Here is an 18,405-nt window from a genome sequence, read left to right as displayed (position 1 = left end):
ATCAGAGAATTATTTCAGTAAATACAAGTGGTCGAATTTGGGCCACAGACGATACGAGTACTAATAAACAGAGAAGCGAATTTATGCGCAACATTTCTTAATATAGCGTGTTAATGAGCACAACTCGTAAATAAACTTCCGCAGTTACCACAGCATGGAACCTGCACTGCAGTTCATGAAACACACAATTTCCGAAATTTCGTATTATAAAAATTACTTAACCTTTACGAAATTTATATGTCACTAGAAATCTCAGCTAACAGAGAATCCGGAAAACCTTCCACAGTTCGTCAAACTTGCTGGAGTGAGGATTTATTTAAATAAATGGGAATTAAATTGCGTCATTAATAAAATTTTGAAAACACAACTGACTCGGTTTGGTGTTAGTGCGAAAATTCCACTTATGTTTTTACGGAGTTAAATTTATTGAACAGCACTGGAAAAGTCACCGCTTTAATAAATCCACAGGGTGTTTCAAAAATGACCAGTATATTTGAAACGGCAATAAAAACTAAATGAGCAGCGATAGAAATACACCGTTTGTTGCAATATGCTTGGGACAACAGTACATTTTCAGGCGGACAAACTTTCGGAATTACAGTGGTTACAATTTTCAACAACAGATGGCGCTGCAAGTGATGTGAAAGATATAGAAGACAACGCAGTCTGTGGAGGCGCCATTCTGTACGTCGTCTTTCTGCTGTAAGCGTGTGCTGTTCACAACGTACAAGTGTGCTGTAGACAACATGGTTTATTCCTTAGAACAGAGGATTTTTCTGGTGTTGGAATTCCACCACCTAGAACACAGTGCTGTTGCAACAAGACGAAGTTTCCAACGGAGGTTTAATGTAACCAAAGGACCGAAAAGCGATACAATAAAGGACCTGTTTGAAAAATTTCAACGGACTGGGAACGTGACGGATGAACGTGCTGCAAAGGTAGGGCGACCGCGTACGCCAACCACAGAGGGCAACGCGCAGCTAGTGCAGCAGGTGATCCAACAGCGGCCTCGGGTTTCCGTTCGCCGTGTTGCAGCTGCGGTCCAAATGACGCCAACGTCCACGTATCGTCTCATGCGCCAGAGTTTACACCTCTATCCATACAAAATTCAAACGCGGCAACCCCTCAGCGCCGCTACCATTGCTGCACGAGAGACATTCGCTAACGATATAGTGCACAGAATTGATGACGGCGATATGCATGTGGGCAGCATTTGGTTTACTGACGAAGCTTATTTTTACCTGGACGGCTTCGTCAATAAACAGAACTGGCGCATATGGGGAACCGAAAAGCCCCATGTTGCAGTCCCATCGTCCCTGCATCCTCAAAAAGTACTGGTCTGGGCCGCCATTTCTTCCAAAGGAATCATTGGCCCATTTTTCAGATCCGAAACGATTACTGCATCACGCTATCTGGACATTCTTCGTGAATTTGTGGCGGTACAAACTGCCTTAGACGACACTGCGAACACCTCGTGGTTTATGCGAGATGGTGCCCGGCCACATCGCACGGCCGACGTCTTTAATTTCCTGAATGAATATTTCGATGATCGTGTTATTGCTTTGGGCTATCCGAAACATACAGGAGGCGGCGTGGATTGGCCTCCCTATTCGCCAGACAAGAACCCCTGTGACTTCTTTCTGTGGGGACACTTGAAAGACCAGGTGTACCGCCAGAATCCAGAAACAATTGAACAGCTGAAGCAGTACATCTCATCTGCATGTGAAGCCATTCCGCCAGACACGTTGTCAAAGGTTTCGGGTAATTTCATTCAGAGACTACGCCATATTATTGCTACGCATGGTGGATATGTGGAAAATATCGTACTATAGAGTTTCTCAGACCGCAGCGCCATCTGTTGTTGAAAATTGTAACTACTGTAATTTCGAAAGTTTGTCCGCCTGAAAAATGTACTGTTGTCCCAAGCATATTGCAACAAACGGTGTATTTCTATCGCTGCTCGTTTAGTTTTTATTGCGGTTTCAAATATACCGGTCATTTTTGAAACACCCTGTATCTTTAAAACGTAATTTTGTCACGTTAGTACCAAGCTTCATTCTCTAGTTAAATTACATGTACTGTTAACAACCGAAACAGAAAAAAATAAGTTTCCATAATTAAGCACCGATATAACAACATTTAATGTATTAAAAAAAGTCGTTAATATCTGTCCTAATTTAAACGCTAATACTGTTTTTTGAGAAACACTTGTATAAGAAGGTAACAGTCTAGCAGATCTGTTGACACTGTGGTTTTGCCAAAGACGTTAAAAGTTTCTGCGGAGAAGCTAACTTGTAGTGTGTATTGTAGACATAAGTCGGGAAGTTGAGAATATACGGCAGCCTCGTACGTGTGTGGTCTGTGCTGGACGGGGAACGATTCGCGTCCTTCAGGCCCCGCTGAGTGTGGTTGGCAGGCGACTCCGGAGAAGTGTTCGTCTCGCGCTCCGGCAGGTCAAACTACGGCGGTGACTGAAGGATCTTCGCCATCTGTGTGGTGGGCTCCCTGCTGTATTGCTCGGTATACCGCCTCCTGCGTCCGTGGCTGGTGAGAGGGGACTGGACTGTGCGTGCAGCGGCGAGGTGCGTAGCGCTCTGGCACGTGCGCGCCGAACACATGTTGCCGCCAAGGCCGACTTCTCCTGCCAGCGTACGGTCAAATGGCGGGGAGCACACGGCTTTGGAGCTTACTGTGTGATTCCACGGTCCATATATCACGCCGATATGTAGCCATGTAGTCGTATAGCGCTGCCGTCAATGTTACTGCGATACATGAGCAACAGACGGCAATATTTTATATGACCGGGCAATATTGCTGAGGTTGCAGATCGTTGTCGGCGTATTGCCGAGGGGCTACCTGTGTTGTCCAACAAGTGTGGACAGTATGTTGCCGTCTACATCTACATGATTACTCTGCAAGTCACATTTAAGTGCTTGGCAGAGGGTTCATCGAACCACAATCATACTATCTCTCTACCATTCCTCTCCCGAACAGCGCGCGAGAAAAACGAAGGTACTTAGTTGAATTGACAGCCTTGATAATTGTACTATTTATCTAGTAATCGAATTCCAACGGATGTCTTTTGGAACTCGTGTGGATCACCTCACACTTCTCGTTATTTAGCGTCAACTGCCATCTGCCACACCATACAGCAATCTGTGGCCGTAATAGCATTGAGATCAATGTTGCTACATTACCAGTACAATAGAGGGCAATATTGCCATATGGCCGGTCAATATTGTTAGTGACGCAGGTGGAACAGGGAAGGGGGGATCAGATAGTGGTACAATAAGTACCCTCCGCCACACACCGTAAGGTGGCTCGCGGAGTATAGATGTAGATGTAGATGTAGATGTAGATGTAGTTGGCGATGTATCGCTGAGGAGCTGCCGGTGTTGTCCGTAAGGATGGACAATATGTGGCCGTAATAGCACAGTCGTCAACATTGCTGCAATACGAGCACGACAGAGGGCAATGTTGCTATATATCTGGACATTATTGCTGGTGTTGGAGGTAGTTGGCGACAGGTCGCCGAGGGTGGAGAATATGTGGCCATAATAGCTGAGTCGTCAATGTTGCTGCAATACATGAGCAGTAGCGTGCAAATATTGGTTTATGATAAGGTAATATTGATGGTACTGCAGGCACTTGGGTACATATCGCCCTGTGGCTGCCTGTGTTCTGCAACAAGGATGGACAATATGTGGCCGTAATAGCACTGCGGCCGGCTGGTGTGGCCTTGCGGTTCTAGGCGCTTCAGTTTGGAACCGCGTGACCGCTACGGTCGCAGGTTCGAATCCTGCCTCTGACATGGATGTGTGTGATGTCCTTAGGTTAGTTAGGTTTAAGCAGTTCTAAGTTGTAGGGCACTGATGACCACAGATGTTAAGTCTCATAGTGCTCGGAGCCATTTGAACCATAATAGCACTGCCATGAATGTTGCTGCATTTCGAAAGAAATAGCGGGCAGTATTGCTATATGGCCGGTCAATATTGTTAGTGTCGCAGGTAGTTGGTGATGTATCGTCGAGGGGCTGCAGGTGTTGTCCTACAAGGATGGTCAATATGTGGCCGTGCATTGCCATCAATGTTGCTACATAACGAGAGCAATAGCTAGCAATATTGCTATATGGCCGGTCAATATTGCTGGTGTGGCAGGTAGTTGGCGACGTATTATCGGGGGGGGGGGGGGGGGGGGGGCTGCCGGTGTTGCCCAACAAGGGTGAAGAATATACAGGGTATGAGAACTTTGCCACCTATTTTCGAAAGGCAACAAAACGTGAAAAATGCAATTAGCCAGGGATGCAGTTATTTCAAGGGTTCATTCAACGGGCAAGAATGCACAATTCCAATAAATAAACAATCACTTTCAAGATAAAGTTACGTTGTTTCTTTTAAATTGCACATGTTTGTTTTTTCTACCGAAATGAAACCTATAATTAGTGGTGGCAGACTTTGTCTCACTGCTCTCAACAAGATATCGTCTATAGTACGCAGACTTTAAACAATGGCGACGGTTCCGCAGTTTATGTCGTAATGCGGGTTGCCTGCATCGCCCTGAAGCGTGCTGCAGGCAACGCTTGGAGTTCTGCGCGTTGCAGCTGTAACTGCTTCGCATTTCAGAAGGTACGTGGTTTAGAACCGTCTGCCGTCACAAAAGCAAACATGTGCCACTTAAGAAACGTAACGTCGTACTGAAAGTGATGTTTGAAACTTCCTGGCAGATTAAAACTGTGTGCCAGGCCGAGACTCGAATCGGGACCATCCCCCAGGCTGTGGCTAAGCCATGTCTCCGCAATATCCTTTCTTTCAGGAGTGCTAGTTCTGCATGGTTCGCAGGAGAGCTTCTGTAAAGTTTGGAATGTAGGAGACGAGGTACTGGCAGAAGTAAAGGTGTGAGGACGGGGCGTGAGTCGTGCTTGGGTTGCTCAGTTGGTAGAGCACTTGCTCGCGAAAGGCAAAGGTCCCGAGTTCGAGTCTCGGCCTGGCACACAGTTTTAATCTGCCAGGAAGTTTCATATCAGCGCATACTCCGCTGCAGAGTGAAAATCTCATTCTGGAAAGTGATGTTTGTTTACTTGTAGGTATTGTGCGTTCCTGTCCATTGTGTGAGCCCCTGACAAACTAGACGCATCACTGGCCAGTTACATTTTTCACATTTTGTTTCTGTTCAGAAACATATGAGGTGTCGGAGTAAGATGGGACACCCTGAATATAGACACGCAAATTGTTACACCTAGGTATTTGTATGTGCTGACTGTTCTCAACTGCGAATCATTGATACTGTGCTCGTAGAACGCTACTATTCTTCGTTTTTGTTAAGTGTACCATTACATTTATGAAAATTTAAAGCTAGTTGGCAAGCCTGCGCTACTTAAAATTTTTATCAATAGCCTAATTTAATGCCATACTGACTGTTAATCGACCGTGTCTCTTTGAAAATGTATGAAAAAGGATTTTTTGATACCGCTCGCAACTAGTCAAAAAATTTGCTGACTTACTTAAAGCTCATCCCTGGGCTACAATCGCAATGCAAAAACATTTAACAGAAGTACACGAGCGTATTAAAGTTGTTCTCTAAAGTCTCGACACGCGCTGTCGTTATCTTGTGGAGAAAGAGACTTAGTATGTTGGTCTGCTTGTCGCATAAATTTGTTTTAAAAAATCACTCACTTTGTTGGTGTTAAATGTTTGTCTTTTTGTGGCGTGTTCAATCTAACGTACGGAGTAGATAGTGCTTCCTTCTCTCCAGGATGGCTCCAGCATACTCCAGGACTAAAGAGAACAACTGTAATACCTATGTGTACTTTAGTTAAACGTTTTTGTATTGCGACTGTAGGCCAAAGATGAGCTTCTCAATTTGAAACACATTGCTTCATTAAACAATTTAAGTAAGTCAACAACAAAAAAAAATGGTTCAAATGGCTCTGAGCACTATGCGACTTAACTTCTGAGGTCATCAATCCCCTAGAACTTAGAACTACTTAAACCTAACAAACATAAGGACATTACACACATCCATGCCCGAGGCAGGATTCGAACCTGCGACCGTAGCGGTCGCGCGGTTCCAGGCTGTAGCGCCTAGAACCGGTCGGCCACCCCGGCCGGCAGTAAGTCAACAATCTTACTTAGTGGTAGCACTCTGGAAGTAATCTTTTCACGTGGCTGAATATTTGTGCAGTTTTTGTCAGACATACTTCCTTGTTAGTTACGTGCATCATCTGCAAAAAGTCTGGCGTTAAATAATAGTGAGCGTATGGCATTGGTGGCCGGGAGACCCCTCGCGGAGCGGTTCGGCCGCTGCTCCACAAGTTCTTTAACGCCACTACGGCGACTTGCGAGTGAATGAAGATGAAACGATGATGAAAGACACACAACACCCAGTCATCTCGAGTCAGAGAAAATCCCCGGCCCCGCCGGGAATCGAACCCACGACCCCATGCGCGGAAAGCGAGAACTCTACCGCAAGACCACGAGCCGCGGACAGTCTGACGTTTCTGTTAATATTGTCTGCAAGGTCTAAGTTTGGAAGATAGGAGAAGGAGTACTGGCGCAATTAAAGCTGTGACGAAGGGACGTGAGTCCTGCTTGGGTAGCTCAGTTTGGTAGAGCAGTTATCCACGAAAGGCAAAAGCCCCGAGTTCGAGTCTCGGTCTGGCACACGCATTTGACCTGCTAGGGAAGTGTATAAGAAAAAAAGTTCAAATGTGTGTGAAACCTTATGGGACTTAACTGCTATGGTCGTCAGCCCCTAAGCGTACACACTACTTAACCTAAATTATCCTCAGGACAAACACACACACCCATGCCCGAGGGAGGACTTAACTGCTATAGCCGTCAGCCCCTAAGCGTACACACTACTTAACCTAAATTACCCTAAGGACAAACACACACACCCATGCCCGAGGGAGGACTCGAACCTCCGCCGGGACCAGCCGCACAGTCCATGACTGCAGCGCCTGAGACCGCTCGGCTAATCCCGCGCGGCAAAGTGTATAAGAGAAGTGACCGTCAGCACTTGATTATGGATGAGGAATACTCAGCAGAAAGCTCGTGCATTTTGAACCACTTGTCGCAGATGGAAGCTCGAGAGAACATCATGCTTCACGAAATGGTCGTAGCGCATATTGCTTTGTTAAAAAATTTTCATTAAAAATCGAACGCAAGCCCTCCACATGGCAGGCGAGCATACTACCACAGAGCGACTCTGCTTCTTGAAACATTAACCTTACAATTGCGTACTGAAGACGCTTGGAACGTTCCAAAGTCGATTTTCTCAAGCTTTCATGAGACTTGCTTTGAGCTGCTTTGGTCGACCGATAGTTGAATCCTAAAAAAAAAAATCCATGGTCCCGTATCTACATCTACATCCATATTCCATACTACGCAAGCCACCTGACGGTGTGTGGCGGAGGGTACCTTGAGTACCTCTATCGGTTCTCCCTCCTATTCCAGTCTCGTATTGTTCGTGAAAACAAAGATTGTGGGGGCTCTAATCTCTCTGTTTTTATCCTCATGGTCTCTTTGCGAGATATACGTAGGAGGGAACAATATACTGCTTGACTCCTCGGTGAAGGTATGTTCTCGAAACTTCAAAAAAATCCAGTACCGAGCTACTGAACGTCTCACTTGCAGAGTCTTCCACTGGAGTTCATCTATCATCTCCGTAACGCTTTGGCGATCACTAAATGATCCTGTAATGAAGCGCGCTGCTCTCCGTTGGATCTTCTCTATCTCTTCTATCAACATTTTCTGATATGGATCCCACACCGGTGAGCAGTATTCAAGCAGTGGGTGAACAACTGTACTGTAACCTACTTCCTTTGTTTTCGGACTGCATTTCTTCCAATGAATCTCAGTCTGGCATCTGCTTTACCGACGATTAATTTTACGTGGTCATTCCATTTTATATCACTCCTAATGCGTACTCCCAGATAATTTGTGGAATTAGCTTCTTCAAGTTGTTGACCTGCTATATTGTAGCTAAATGATAAAGGATCTTTGTTTCCATGTATTCGCAGCACGTTACACTTGTCTACACTGATATTCAATTGCCATTCCCTGCGTCATGCGTCAATTCGTTGCAGATCCTCCTGCATTTCAGTACAATTTTCCATTGTTACAACCTCCCGATATACTACAGCATCTTCGAAAAGCCTCCGTGAACTTCCGATTTTATCCACTAGGTCATTTATGTATATTGTGAACAGCAATGGTCCTACGACACTCCCCTGTGGCAGACCTGAAATCACTCTTACTTCAGAAGACTTCTCTCCGCTGAGAAAGACATGCTGCCTTCTGTTATCTAGGAACTCTTCCGTCCAATCACACAATTGTTCTGACAGTCCCGTAGTGAAAAGTAAAGCGTCTGACAAAAGAAACACCGCCATTATTCACTTCCATACGGACGACCCTAAGACAAGAACGCCGTACAAAAAATGGTTCAAATGGCTCTGAGCACTATGGGACTTAACTTCTGAGGTCATCAGTCCCCTACAACCTAGAACTACATAAACCTAACTAACCTAAGGACATCGCACACACCCATGCCCGAGGCAGGATTCGAACCTGCGACCGTAGCGGCCGCGCGGTTCCAGACTGCAGCGCCTAGAACCACTCGGCCACCCGGGCCGGCACTGCCTCTCTTACCAAAGTGAGTGTTAGTGTTTAAATTCCAGGCTGTCGGGATTACACCCATCTTCAGAGATCACAAACTTCAACTCCTTCCTAACCAACCAGGCGTACAGCTTTGACAACTCAAAGAAAGTGTTATTTCGAAATAAGGTGTTACTTCGACCACGCTCACCTTTCCAGACAGTATATCTGTGGCTCTCGGACGTCCGATCGGTCACTCGGCAAGACTCAGCGGTAGAGCGTCTCTGAGGGTGTCCAGCTCGGTCCTGGACGAAACGTCAGGAACAAAATGGCTCTGAGCACTATAGGAGTGTCGAAGCCGCGACCGTAGCTGTCGCGCGGTTGCGGACTGTAGCGCCTAGAACCGCTCGGCCAGTCCGGCCGGAACGCCGTACAGATCTCCCGCATCGCAGCCGCCGCGTCAGAGAGAGAGGCGCCAGATCCCCTCCGCCACGCACCTCCAGCCAGCCGGCCACTTTCCCTGTCACTTGACCCGCTGACCTTCCCCTCCCCTCCCCTCCCCCGCGCTTGCGTGTCGTCTCCAGCCAGGCGACAGCCTCCTCTGCGATCGGCCGGCCTCTCCTTTCTATTTTCGGCGTTCGTCGTCATCAGCTCGCCATCCGTGCCCGTAGTCCCGTGCTTTTCCTTCCGCCGGCAGACAACGCCTCCTCCCCCACATCACCCTGCCGTGTGCGGGCGGCCTTGACTCGCGCCGCAACACCGCTACGGCGCAAGTAGCCTGCGAGCTGAACCAGCAGCCATTCCAACGACAACAAACCCACTCGCACTTTTCTCCCGTGAAGGCCGTGGACCGAGGCAGTTGTGTGGACCAAGTATTTTTCGACTTCTCAACACTATTTTACTCGGTATCACGCTAACCCTTCTTAACGAAAGTGAGTTCCCGTGGGAGTACCAAGAGGCATTTCTCACTGTATTTAGTACGGGAATTAAAAATAAATAAAGTATTGGAAATTTTTTTAGTGATGTACAGATGAAAGCCACGCTTAAATACTACTTTTCTACATAGTTGCCCTTTAAATTAAGGCACTTGTCGTAGCGATGGAAGAGCTCGGAAATTCCTTCGTCGTAAAATTCGGCCGCCTGCGCCTTCAACCACGTGGCTACCTCTTCTCGAAGCTGTGCGTCGTCATCAAAACGCTGCACAGCCAACCACTTCTTCATTGCTGGGAATAAGTGGAAGTCGCTCGGTGCCAGGTCGGGACTGTACGGCGGATGAGGAAACAACTCCCACTTAAAAGATTCGAGAACTTCACGAGTGGCATTTGCCGTGTGGGCCCGGGCGTTGTCGTCAATCGGCAAGAACTTTGAGCCCAACTTTCCCCTTTGCTTGTTTTGTATTGCTCTTCTGAGGTTGTGCAGAGTTTGGCAATACCTTTGAGAGTTTATTGTAGTGCCTCTTTCCAGGAAATCCACAAAAATCACACCTTTTCTGTCCCAAAAGACAGTCATTACGTGGTTGATGGCGCGGGCGGCCGAATTTTACGACGAAGGAATTTCCAAGCTCGTCCATCGCTACGATAAGTGCCTTAATTTAAATGGCAACTATGTAGAAAAGTAGTATTTAAGTGTGGCTTTCATCTGTATATAATAAAAAAAATTTCCAATACTTTATTTATTTTTAATTCCAAAACGTAATGTACTTTGTGGATAGCCCTCGTATTTCTTAAAATGGAGGTCGCAACATGTTACCATGGATGGAGCGTGCAAGGGAACTGACCACTGGTCTTTATCACGTATTGAAGTACACGATACCCGAATAAGCAGATAATTTTAAACTGAGGGCAACAACAGCTTATACATAGTCCACAGAACCTTCAATCACTAAAATCCAGATGCTGAAATGGACGAAACTGATGAACATATAGCTGAATGAAAGCTCGTTAATTCGCTACACTGAGGTGGTAAAAGTAATGGTATATCGACATGCACACATACAGCGACAACAGTATCGAGTATACAAGCTACACTATGTGATCAAAAGTATCCGGACACCTGGCTGAAAATGACTTACAAGTTCGTGGCGCCCTCCATCGGTAATTCTGGAATTGCCCCACCCTTAGCCTTGACTACAGCTTCCACTCTCGCAGGCATACGTTCAGTCAGGTGCTGGTTGGAATGGCAGCCCACTCTTCACGGAGTGCTGCACTGGGGAGAGGTATCGATGTCGGTCGGTGCGGCCTGGCACGATGTCGGCGTTCCAAAACATCCCAAAGGTGTTCTATGGGATTCAGGTCAAGACTCTGTGCAGGCCAGTCCATTACAGGGATGTTATTGTTGTGTAAGCACTCCGCCATAGGCCGTACACTATGAGCAGGTGCTCTATCGTGTTGAAAGATGTAACAACCATCCACGAAATGCTCTTCAACAGTGGCATGCAAGAAGGCGCTTAAAACATCAGTGTAGGCCTGTGCTGTGATACTGCCACGGAAAACAACAAAGGGTGCAAGCTCCCTCCGTGAAAAACACAACCACACCGAATTTTACTGTTGACACTACACACGCTGGCAGATGACGTTCACCGGGCATTCGCCATACCCACACCCTACCATCGGATCGCCACATTGTGTACCGTGATTCGTCGCTCCACACAACATTTTCCCACTGTTCAATCGTCCCATGTTTACGCTCCTTACACCGAGCGAGGCGTCGTTTGGCATTTACCGGCGTGATGTGTGGCTTATGAGCAGCCGCTCGACCGTGAAATCCAAGAGTTCTCACCTCCCGCCTTACTGTCACAGTACTTGCAGTGGATCCTGATGCAGTTTGGAATTCCTGAGTGATGGTCTGGAGAGATGTCTGCCTATTACACATTACGACCCTCTTCAAATGTCGGCGATCTCTGTCGGTCAACAGACGAGGTCGGCCTGTACACTTTTGTGCTGTACGTGTCCCTTCACGTTTCCACTTCAATATCACATCGGAAACAGTGGAGCTAGGGGTGTTTAGGAGTGTGGAAATCTCGCGTACAGACGTATGACACAAGTGACACCCAATCACCTGACCACTTTCGAAGTCCGTGAGTTCCGCAGAAGCGCCCCATTCTACTTTGTCACGATGTCTAATGACTGCTAAGATCGTTGATATGGAGTACCTGGCAGTAGGTGGCAGCACAATGCACCGAATACGGAAAAAGTCTGTTTTTGGAGGTGTCCGGATACTTTTGATCAGATAATGTACTTACATTACTTTCATTACATGAAGGCACTGTAATTTACGATTGACAAAGTGAGATGGTCCATAAACGTAGTAGGCTGTAGTGCCATGTTTATTTAATCGTGCCATTAGCTACCTTCGACTAAGAGTCATTGTCAAGCACATTCGTAAGGTATATATTTCATGTCATTTTCAAATCACTCAGATGTAATTAAGAGTGATTTTAAAATGACACGAAATACCGATGTTACAAATGTGACTGTCAATGAGGCGTAGTGCAAATTAGCTAAAGGCGCGATTAAATAAACATCGCATTGCAGCCTACTACGAGCCATGTTTACGTCTATCAAGCATGTGGAGGCTGTGGATCCCCACGAATACAATTTTTGTAATAGCCGAGTCCTACCTGCAGTATACTGAGCAACTGTGAAAGTTAAAACGGTAAGTATAACGGGTAATTTGCCGCCCGAGGTTTGGAACATGATTAATATCGCAACCAGCATTAAGACACAGAACTGAACTTATAAAATGGCTCTAAGCATTGTGGAACTTAACATCTGAGGTCATCAGTCCCCTAGACTTAGAACTACTTAAACCTAACCAACCTAAGGACATCACACACATCCATGCCCCGAGGCAGGATTCGAGCCTCCGACCGTAGCGGCAGCGCGGTTCCGGACTGAAGCGCCTAGATCCGCTCGGCCACAGAGGCCGGCGAACTGAACTTACTGATTGCCGGTACTGTGGTGAGGATCGATTACCTCATTACATAATTACATGTTCGTCAGTGTTACCCATTAACTTTACATAAGTTTCACTCCATTTTCAAAGAAACAATTATATTTGTAATTTCGATACATTTCGCAGTCATACTAGTATCTGAAGTGTCGAATATTAAAAATCACAATTATAATCACATTTATTGTTTGAATAATTATCCTGGAAAAAAGTAAAATATAGCGGCTGCCAAAGAGTACTTTAAAAATGAACACAGTCACTCTCGACCGCAAAAGAACATTTATTCTGTGGTAACCGGTTGCTGTCAGATTCTGACCGTCGTGGTATCAGAGTCGGAAGATAATCAGAAACTGACCGAAATCGGCTGCAACAAAAATTTTTTTTCCGTTCGAGACTGTTTGTGTTCATTTCAAAAGAAACTTTTATTTTTGTATTAGTGACATTACGTGACTGTGTTGCTGCAGTGAACATACAGCTAGTCGTTTGGTATTTAAGTTACGTATGACAGTTCTCGCAGCCGCTGTGGTATTCCTGCGCCCCTGCTTAGAGGCGATGACCTTGGAAGGCGCTTTCGCTCGCTGCTACTCCGTCCAGAGATCGTTCTTCCGCCCCTCCCCTCCCCCGACGTCGCGGCGTTGTTTTCTCCGTCACTTGTTCTCGCTCCCCCTCCCCCCCCCCCCCCCAACTCTTCCCCATCACCATTACCACCACCACCACTTGTCTCTGCTTCTCCGGCTTTTGTTCCACAGTTTCTCAGTAGCGGGAGAAACCGACCAAATGTCCCAGCGGCGGCTTTGCTGCTTGCGACACCTGCATTCCTCAGACGTCAGTGTGTGTGTGTGTGTGTGAGAGAGAGAGCCGACGCCCCGCGAAGAACGCGGCTCGCCCTCTGTGATTCCGGCTACGGCCGCCTGGGGCGCCCGTGTCGCACGCTTCTACCGCGAGTTTATCTTTCGTACCGCATAACAACACAGCCCATATATAAGCGTCCGCGACGGGGGACGAGGAGGGGGGTGGGGGAGGGGGAAGAAGCGGTACTGCCTCCCCCCCCACCACCACCACTTGGACGTCTGGCTTCAAAATAGTACAGAAATTTATCAATGATGCAGCAATTAAAGGAAATAAACTACTCACTACTAATTTCTTTCCTTTTGTTTCTCAGAAACAATCTGTGACTTCGTGTAGCGTAAGGTGCAACGCACATACGACAGGATCTTCACAACCTTACTATGGATCATGGAAGCGGATCTTACTCTAAAGAAAATCACTCTTGAGAAATCAAACTCTGATTATTCAGGAAAATACTACTCAGCGTGAGAAGAGTTAAACAATTACAAAATTCTTTCATTATGGCAATTATTAAAATCACAACCGATGGCATAATTTGTGACATAATGAAAAACAAAGAGATCTAATTAACACTAATCATGAAAGTTGTCAGTTATCTGACTGCCAAAAATTTCGTAGAATTCATAGTTTTGACAAACATGCCTCCGTTACCTTTAAAATTCTTTCAAAATCTTCTCCATCACTATACTGAATGAGAAAGTATTAGAAATGACTTTTCATCTCCTTAATAGTATATCAGTTTTTCCCAGATTCACAGAAAACAGATTTCTTTTTCTGAAAAACTCAACTGCACGCTACTGTGCCTCAAATGAGAATGCCCCAACGCTGCAAAACACTGACTGACTAGCAAGTCAGCCGCAGATAAAACTAAACACGGATTCAAGGATCTTACCACTACCCATTCTATGCGCTCAATCATCTTTTCCCCAGTACAGTAAACAGCATAAAATTATTTACACAACAGCAGAAAACATGAGAATCTCACACTACAAGTGCTTGAATTTTGCTCGTCACGTTGGTCACCATACCAGATAGGACTGGTAGAGGAAACAGAGAGCATCCAAAGAAGGGCAGCGCGTTTCATTCCAGGTTCGTTTAGTAAGCGAGGAAGCTCACGGACACGCGCAACCCACTCCAATGGCAGACGGTGCAAGAGAAGTGTTCCGTATCAGTCTACGGCCTACAGCTAAAGTCCCGAAAGCCTTAAATATACTGCTTCCTCCTATGGACGTATCGCGAAAAGCCGATAAAAGTAAACTTAGATATATTCGAACCCACGCTGATACCCCGCGAAATGTACGTGAGAATAAAATTTGAGATATTCCAGCCCATACGGATATCACGCGAAAAGTCCGTGAAGATAGTATTAAAGATATTCGAAGCCATGCAGATATCTCGCGATAAGTCCGTGAAGATAAAACTGGAGATATTCGAGCCCTTGCTGATATCTCACGAAAAGTCCGTGAAAAATTAGAAATACTCGAACTCACGCGGATATCTCGCGAGAATTCTGTGAACATAAAATTAGAGATATTTGAGCCCAAGTGGATATGTCGCGAAAAGTCCGCGAAGATAAAATTAGAGATATTCGAGCCCATGCAGATATCTCGCGAAAAGTCTGTGAAGATAAAATTAGAAATACTCGGACCCACGCGGATATCTCGCAAGAATTCTGTGAAGATAAAATTGTTTGGATTCCGTAGAGATGTTGGAACACGTGAGGCAATACTGACCCTACGACTTATCTTAGAAGCTAGATTAATAAAAGGCAAACCGACGTTTCTAGCATTTGTAGAATTGGAGAAAGTTTTTGACACTGTTGACTGGAATACGCTCTTTCAAATTCTGAAGGTGTCAGGGGTAAAATACAGGGAGCGAAAGGCTATTTACAATTTGTACAGAAACCAGATGGCAGTTATAAGAGTCGAGGGACATGAAAAGGAAGCAGTGGTTGGGAAGGGTGTGAGACAGGGTTGCAGCCTCTCCCCGATGTTATTCAATCTGTATATTGAGCAAGCAGTGAAGGAAACAAAAGAAAAATTCGGAGTAGGTATTAAAATCCATGGAGAAGAAATAAAAACTTTGAGGTTCGCCGATGACATTGTAATTCTGTCAGAGACAGCAAGAGACTTGGAAGAGCAGTTGAATGGAATGGATAGTGTCTTGAAAGGAGGGTATAAGATGAACATCAACAAAAGCAAAACGAGGATAGTGGAATGTAGTCGAATTAAGTCGGGTGATGCTGAGGCAATTAGATTAGAAAATGAGACAAAGCAGTAAAGGAATTTTGCTATTTGGGGACCAAAATAACTGATGATGGTCGAAATAGAGAGGATATGGAATGTAGACTGGCAATGGCAAGGAAAGCGTTTCTGAAGAAGAGAAATTTGTTAACATCGAGTATAGATTTAAGTGTCAGGAAGTCATTTCTGAAAGTATTTGTATGGAGTGTAGCCATGTATGAAAGTGAAACATGGACAATAAATAATTTGGACAAGAAGAGAATAGAAGCTTTTGAAATGTGGTGCTACAGAAGAATGCTGAAGATTAGATGGGTAGATCACATAACTAATGAGGAGGTACTGAATAGGATTGGGCAGAAGAGGAGTTTGTGGCACAACTTGACTAGAAGGAGGGATCGGTTGGTAGGACATGTGTTGAGGCATCCAGGAATCACCAATTTAGTATTGGAGGGCAGCATGGAGGGTAAAAATCATAGAGGGCGACCAAGAGATGAATACATCAAGCAGATTCAGAAGGATGTAGGTTGCAGTAGGTACTGGGAGATGAAGAAGCTTGCACAGGATAGAGTAGCATGGAGAGCTGCATCAAACCAGTCTCAGGACTGAATACCACAGCAACAACAAAATTAGAGATATTTGAGCCCATGCAGATATCTTGTGAAAAGTCCCTGAATATAAAATTAGAGATATTCGAGCCCACGTGGAGACTTACCAGGAATCGTCGTTCCCGCGAACCGTTCGCGACCGGAACAGGATAGGGGGGAAAAGAATCGCACGCAAAATACCCTCCATCACACACAATAATCTGCCTTTCTGAGTATAAGTGCAGATGCTGATGTATGGCCGTATTAGCGGACGCGAAGTCCAGAGGAGTGTAGCGGCGGCCGAGCGTCGCCGGGGACAGGCGGGTCTCGAAGCCGGTCCTCCCGGTATGGCGAGACCGGGGCAGGACTGGCCGGAGCGCCGGGCAGCCAGGGTCAGCGGCCGCCCGCGCCTCCTGGAGGTCGCCCGGCCGCCCGTCACACAGCTCTCCGAAGCCCTCCTTGCCACACACTTAAGAGCGACTTGGAGGGCGAAATGAAAGGTACCTTCTCCCAAGCAACTTCCAGTGTCCGATATCCTACTGAAAAAAGCGCCCTCTGCCACGCTCTTCACCGGGATTTACACAGAAGCGCCAAAGAAAACAGAGACATATAGGCAGACAGAATACGGGGCAGCGGTCGGCGACACCTACATAAGACAAGCATCTCGCGCAATTGTTAGATCGGTTACTGCTGCTACAATAACAGGTTATCAAGGTTTACGAGGTGCATTCAAGTTCTAAGGCCACCGATTTTTTTTCTAATTAACTACTCACCCGAAATCGATGAAACTGGCGTTACTTCTCGACGTAATCGCCCTGCAGACGTACACGTTTTTCAGAACGCTGACGCCATGATTCCATGGCAGCGGCGAAGGCTTCTTTAGGAGTCTGTTTTGACCACTGGAAAATCGCTGAGGCAATAGCAGCACGGCTGGTGAATGTGCGGCCACGGAGAGTGTCTTTCATTGTTGGAAAAAGCCAAAAGTCACTAGGAGCCAGGTCAAGTGAGTAGGGAGCATGAGGAATCACTTCAAAGTTGTTGTTACGAAGAAACTGTTGCGTAACGTTAGCTCGATGTGCGGCTGCGTTGTCTCGGTGAAACAGCACACGCACAGCCCTTCCCGAACGTTTTTGTTGCAGTGCAGGAAGGAATTTGTTCTTCAAAACATTTTCGTAGGATGCACCTGTTACCGTAGTGCCCTTTGGAACGCAATGGGTAAGGATTACGCCCTCGCTGTCCGAGAACACGGACACCATCATTTTTTCAGCACTGGCGGTTACCCGAAATTTTTTTGGTGGCGGTGAATCTGTGTGCTTCCATTGAGCTGACTGGCGCTTTGTTTCTGGATTGAAAAATGGCATCCACGTCTCATCCATTGCCACAACCGACGAAAAGAAAGTCCCATTCGTGCTGTCGTTGCGCGTCAACATTGCTCGGCAACGTGCCACACGGGCAGCCGTGTGGTCGTCCGTCAGCATTCGTGGCACCCACCTGGATGACACTTTTCGCATTTTCAGGTCGTCATGCAGGATTGTGTGCACAGAACCCACAGAAATGCCAACTCTGGAGGCGATCTGTTCCACAGCCATTCGGCGATCCCCCAAAACAATTCTCTCCACTTTCTCGATCGTGTCGTCAGACTGGCTTGTGCGAGCCCGAGGTTGTTTCGGTTTGTTGTCACACGATGTTCTGCCTTCATTAAACTGTCGCACCCACGAACGCACTTTCGACACATCCATAACTCCGTCACCACATGTCTCCTTCAACTGTCGATGAATTTCAATTGGTTTCACACTACGCAAATTCAGAAAACGAATGATTGCACGCTGTTCAAGTAAGGAAAACGTCGCCATTTTAAGTATTTAAAACAGTTCTCATTCTCGCCGCTGGCGGTAAAATTCCATCTGCCGTACGGTGCTGCCATCTCTGGGACATATTGACAATGAACGCAGCCTCATTTTAAAACAATGCGCATGTTTCTATCTCTTTCCAGTCCGGAGAAAAAAAATCGGAGGCCTTAGAACTTGAAGGCACCTCGTAAATGAAACTCCCTGGCAGATTAAAACTGTGTGCCGGACCGAGACTCGAAAGGTCCCGAGTTCGAGACTCGGTCCGGCACACAGTTTTAATCTGCCAGGAAGTTTCATATCAGCGCACACTCCGCTGCAGAGTGGAAATCTCATT

General features: G+C 46.3%; 1 protein-coding gene and 1 non-coding gene across 2 annotated transcripts in view; one reads left to right on the top strand and one right to left on the bottom strand.

The window, feature by feature from the left end:
• Window positions 1–18,405, top strand: part of LOC126427409 (uncharacterized) — a 284,724-nt gene that overhangs the window by 84,375 nt on the left and 181,944 nt on the right. The window lies entirely within an intron of this gene.
• Window positions 8,547–8,630, bottom strand: Trnas-gga (transfer RNA serine (anticodon GGA)). Its single transcript is given in 2 exon segments — window positions 8,547–8,581; window positions 8,591–8,630. It is a non-coding gene; the product is annotated as a tRNA-Ser (tRNA).

This window comes from Schistocerca serialis, chromosome 11 (genome assembly GCF_023864345.2).
Source record: "Schistocerca serialis cubense isolate TAMUIC-IGC-003099 chromosome 11, iqSchSeri2.2, whole genome shotgun sequence".
Classification (NCBI taxonomy): Eukaryota; Metazoa; Arthropoda; class Insecta; order Orthoptera; family Acrididae; genus Schistocerca; species Schistocerca serialis.
Note: the sequence above shows the minus strand (reverse complement) of the source record. Positions and strands in the feature narration are given on the sequence as shown.